Below are 6,471 nucleotides of genomic sequence, written 5' to 3'. Positions count from 1 at the left end.
GCTATAAAAAAGAGACTTATGCCAGCGTGTTCAACATAAAAACATTTGCTGCATTAAAACGGATTCTCCAAATAAAAGCTATAAAAAGGAGACTTATGCCAGCCTGTTCAACATAAAAACATTTGCTCCATTAAAACAGATTCTCCAAATAAAAGCTATAAAAAAGAGACTTATGCCAGCCTGTTCAACATAAAAACATTTGCTACAAGTTTCAACTTATGAAGTTCTACCGATTCATATGACATATAGGAATCTGTATACTTACTTCAGAACATCTTTTTAAAATAACGATGTTTATCCTTAGTTGTAGAATGATCATCCTAATCAGGTAGTTGAATCAGTGCAACTTTAAAAGTTCAAATTCGCAGCAAATATCTTTATGTTGAACAGGCTAACATTTTTTATAGTTTATATATCAAATATCTGTTTTAATGTTATTAATGTTTTTAAAATATTTTATTTCGATTGTAATTACTTCTTAGATCGTTTATTTATTTCCTTATTTCCTTTCCTCACTGGGCTATTTTTCCTTGTTGGAGCCCTTGGGCTTATAGCATCTTGCTTTTCCAAGTAGGGTTGTAGCTTAGCTAGTAATAATAATAATAATAATAATAATAATAATAATAATAATAATAATAATAATAATAATAATAATAATAATAATAATGGTTTTGAGAATGATTCCTAGTGATTGACCAAACTAGTTTAATCATCCAATTCTATTGATAGATTGAGCCTTTGTGTTCCAGTTCTATTGATAACGATAAGCATTATGCATAATATTGTTTTGCAATAACATCCAATAAAAGTGTTTTATGGTTATTGCATAGATTCTCCAAATAATATATATTGACTTTGTGACGCTTTAAATCATGATTCGTGATATTACAGGTATGCAATTTTAGTGTTTCAGAGTGCTAAAGGTATTATTATTATTATTATTATTATTATTATTATTATTATTATTATTATTATTATTATTATTATTATTATTATTATTATTATTTTTATTATTATTATTATTAATTGCTAAGCTATAACCCAAGTTGGAAAAGCAAGATGCTATAAGCCCAGGGGCTCCAACAGGAAAATAACCCAGTGAGGAAAGGAAACAAGGACGAATATCAACATTAAAATAAATATTATATTATATGAATAGTCAATAGCATGAATTAAAAAGAAAAATCGAATTCATTAATGTGTCTTTCAGTGGAATTGTAATCTGAAAACAAAAGAAATTATATGCAAATGATTCAGTATTATTCTAATTATTGTTTATGATTGTAATTTTCTAATAGAATTAATATTATATGTTAGATATATTGATTTAAATTAAATAAAAGAACTATGAAGTACTATACTTCAATGACATCCTGATAATGTCAGACTTAAAATCAATGTATCATCTGTGAAGGAAAATGTTATTGACCTAAATGGAAATAATGTTATTGATTGTCCTTATTAATAGAAAAAAACCTTCATTTCATGGAATAAATACAATGAATCAGGAGTATAATTTCTAAATATGTAAATATTAAAATTCTATAAAAATTAAGACATTTCAACATATTAAAAAAATCTTTTACTTATGAGTTCTTTCTATCTTTCAAACTGAACCACTTCCGAACGTAATGGAAACTTAGCCATAATCTTCAGTACCAAAGTATCTTTATGTGGATTTTCCATTTTGTCTCTCAACTTATTCGTACTATTTATTAGAATATCGTCTATGATTATTGTTCGTTTCTAAAAAGGTTTCTGACAGTGTAAAAGGCTTTAGCAAATTTGAATATTTTGTAGGGAGTACGTTCCTTGATGGGGTCAGTCGTTTAACAAAGGAAAAATTATATTAGTTTTCGAACATAATTTTCACATTCTATAAGTGGTTGTGAAAAGCTAGAAGTTATATTAAGAATCACATCCTCATCTCCTCCTACGCCTATTGACGCAAAGGGTCTCGGTTAGATTTCTCCAGTCGTCTCTATCTTGAGCGTTTGATTCAATACTTCCCCATTCATCATCCCCTACTTCGAACTTCATAGTCCTCAGTCATGTAGGCCTGGGTCTTCCAACTCTTCTAGTGCATTTTGGAGCCCAGCTGAGAGTTTGGTGAACTAATCCCTCTTGGGGAGTGTGAAGAGCATGCTCAAACCATCTCAATCTATTCCTCATACTGATCTCATCTCCACGTGGCACTCAAGTAATCTCTCATATAGTTTCATTTCTAATGCCCATCCCCCAACAACAACAAAAAAAAAAAAAAACAACAAAAAGAGATATCTTGGGGAGTGCAAAAAGCATATCAAAACCATCTCCATCTACCCATCATCATGCTCTCATCCACACATGGCACTCGAGTAATCTCTCTTATAGTTTCATTTTTAATCACCCCCCCCCCGACCCCGAAACAAAAATCCCAGTAAAAATATTTTCTATTTCACTCAATATAAGGATAGAGATTTTATAGAAAGACTTCCCACACGTCTTTGTAAAGAAAGATATCAAAGGGTTTTTGAGGATATTGTTTTTTTGTTTCATTCCAGAAAAGGAGAAACAGAAAAGTGGGTTTTTTATACATGTAGCAAATATTGCTGAAAGTCAAATCTAGAAGTAGTAAGTAAAGTTGAAAGAAATATATGGTATTATACTTGAATCAAGGAGTTATTTAAATAAAGAACAATGACATATATATATATATATATATATATATATATATATATATATATATATGTATATGTGTGTGTGTATGTATATATATATATATATATATATATATATATATATATATATATATATATATATATATATATATATATATATATATATATATATATATATATATATATATATATATATGTGTGTGTGTGTGTGTATGTATATATATATATATATATATATATATATATATGTATATACATATATATATATATATATATATATATATATATATATATATAAATATATGTATATGTATATATATATATATATATATATATATATATATATATATAAATATATATAAATATACCCTTGAATAATCATAATATTTGTGTGTGTGTATGTATATATATATATATATATATATATATATACACGTGTATATATATGTATATATATATATATATATATATATATATATATATATATATATATATATATATATATATATATATATATATATATATATATACATACACATGCACACAAACGTGCACACAAACACTCACACACATACACACAAGTGTGTATATATATATATATATATATATATATATATATATATATATTATATATATATATATATATATATATATATATACATGTATGTATGAGCATGTGCGTGTATATGCTCTCATATGTATACATGAATCACAAACTATCAATGAATTCTGCGTGTACAATCCAGTCTCTAAAATATACGAGTTTTACTCATATTCCTTTTATGGTCGATTCCATGTCCAACAAAACAAAAAGAGACCGAGATTAACACGAAGAAAACAAGAACTATAAAACGACTCTTCATTGAATGAGAGATCATTAAAAAAACCCCGATGTGTGAGGACATGAAAAAGCTTTTTCTCTTTTCATTTCTTTCTTTCTTCCGTTCTTTTTTACTTTCTTCCTTACTTTTCATTGCTTTTATCTGTCTCTCTTTTACTCCTTGGGATTTTGTCGTTTATTTCTGAGTGGTTTTTATAATATTTTGTTTGTTAATTATACCTTTATTTTCCTGAAATATAGAATGAACGAAGAATAATAATAATAATAATAATATTAATAATAATAATAATAATAATAATAATAATAATATGATTATTATCGATAACTATATATATATATATATATATATATATATATATATATATATATATATATATATATATATATATATATATATATATATATATATATATATATATATATATATATATATAGCCCAGCGGCATAGTAAGAAATATGAAACCAATTGTTCAAATTGTTCTAAAAGCACCAAAATTGGCACACATGTGGATTAATACATTCTGAACAATTTTGGATATGGAGGCATTCAAGATTCTCCCCGTAGCACATTTGGCGGCCATTTTTCAAAATGGCCGCTATTTACCGTTAGCGTCATTGAATATGTACCATAATTTGTCTTTTTGTGGATGCTAAAGGTGATAAGTGTGCTAGAGGTGATAAGTATTGTACAATTACACATACTTCTGTGCTTACCAAATAATTTGGCTACCATTTCACAAGAAAATGAATTTTACTTTGCAGCGGCAGCGTTGGTGGCAGTGACGGCGGCTGCAGTAATAGTATAGTGTTGATAGTCATGGTGCTTGTAGTAGTAACTTGTGGTAACATGGTGGTGTTTTGTGTCTTTGCAGGTGAGGCAGCAGCAGCACCACCTGACATCAGAGACGCGTTGTTCCAGACTGCAGCCATGGCAAAGAAGTTCCAACTGGTCGATACTTTTCAGCAACGTACTCCCACAACACCTCCTGAGACAAACTGGAAGCTGTGTCTTGTATGTCAAGAGGAGACAACAGAGTCACTTGTCTGCCCATTACTGTCTAAACGCCGAGACCCTGGGAGTGGATACACGACAATGGCTGCAAACTTGGTCAAATTTGATGAACTCGGAGAACTGCCAAGAACTGTTCAGTTACAGAGACTAGATGAAGGACAAGGTGTTGAGGCGACAATGGTTGCCCACCAGGCCAAGTGGCATAAAACATGTATGCTCAAATACAATAACACAATGCTACGAAGAGCAGAGAAGAGACGCATCGCAAGCAGCTCAGCATTTGATAGTACTGACAATGTCCAGGCCAAGCGCGCCAGAACACACTCTTCAGAAGCCACTACCAGCGGCACCTCCTGCTTTTTCTGTGGAAAGTCTGGCACAGAGACCCTACATGAAGTAACAACCTTCCAGGTGGACACACGCGTACGGAAGTGTGCAGCGCAAGTTGGGGACAATGAACTCATAGCCAGGCTCAGCATGGGTGATATGGTGGCTCTGGAGGCCAAGTACCATTCCAAGTGTTTGTTGGCTCTTTACTATCGTGCAAAGACCACTGTAGAAGCCGAGCAGAAAACTGACCATGAAGGTGTAATGTCAAGAATCGTACTGGCTGAACTGGTCCTGTATATCGAGGAAACCCACCTAGAAGAGGGCACCACCCCAGTCTTCAGACTCGCAGAACTTGTAAAGCTATACACAACAAGAATGGAACAGCTCGGGGTTGTTTTGTGCCAGAAAGTTAATAGCACAAGGCTGAAAGAGCGCCTGTTAGCCCAGATACCAGGCCTGAGATCCCACAGCAAAGGCCGAGATGTTTTACTAGCGTTTGATGAAGACATTGGTGAAGCGCTAGGCAAAGCCTGCGAGCAAGACTGTGACACTGAGGCAGTTCACCTTGCGCGTGCTGCACAGATAGTTCGTCGATATATGTTTGAAGACACTTACCAATTCCGTGGATCATTCCCGGGCGGCTGTCAGGAGGACTCTGTGCCAAACGTACTAGTTGCAATGGTAAATATGGTGCTGGATGGCCCCACCATCAAGAATCAAAGTCATTCCTCTTCAACACAAGCAGCTCTTTCCATTGCGCAGCTTCTCAAGTTCAACAGTGTCAAGCAAAGTCGGAAGCAGGGAGCAACCAAGACACAGGAGCCTCCAGCTGTCAGACACAGTACGTCTCAAGAAACTCCTCTTCCAACCTATGTTGGGCTGATGCTGTATGCTGAAACACGCAAGAGAAGACTTGTGGACAAGCTCTTCTCTCTGGGCCTAAGCATCTCAAATGACAGAGTCCTACGTCTTTCTGCCCAGATGGGAAACAGCGTGTGTCAGCTGTACCGCATAGAGGAAGTGGTCTGCCCACCTACCCTGCGTAGCAATGTGTTCACAACTGCGGCTGTGGACAACATTGACCACAACCCAAGTGCCACCACAGCCAAGAATTCATTCCATGGAACAGGAATCTCGCTTTTTCAACACCCAACGTGTGCAGATGAGGGAGTGGATCGTAGGATTGCTCTCACTGGGCGTGATACTGGATCAAAGACGGTTGAGCCTCTACCAGAATATTACACGGATGTACGTCCTGTTGCTTCTTCTGTCAAAGGGCAAATGATCCCAGCTACTTCTGTGACCTCTCTTAGACGCCACAACTGTGAGCAGCACATAGAAGATGAGTATATGTGGCTGGAGAACACGAGAAGTGTTCTCAAAGATGATGTTGAGGCCTGTGAAAACACATCATGGGCTGCATGCCATGCAAGGCACCAAGATCCAAAGCAACCAGTCATCACACCAACGTCCCTGCTTCCCTTGTTCCAGGAGAGTGCTCACACTGTGGCAATGATCAGACACTCTATTGATGTAGTCAGGAGTGCAGTTAAACATCTCAACCCAGGCCAAACTCCAGTTCTGACTTGCGACCAGCCACTATTCACTCTAGCAAAACAGATCCAGTG

The sequence above is a fragment of the Palaemon carinicauda genome, chromosome 3 (genome assembly GCF_036898095.1).
Source record: "Palaemon carinicauda isolate YSFRI2023 chromosome 3, ASM3689809v2, whole genome shotgun sequence".
NCBI lineage: Eukaryota > Metazoa > Arthropoda > Malacostraca > Decapoda > Palaemonidae > Palaemon > Palaemon carinicauda.
Note: the sequence above shows the minus strand (reverse complement) of the source record.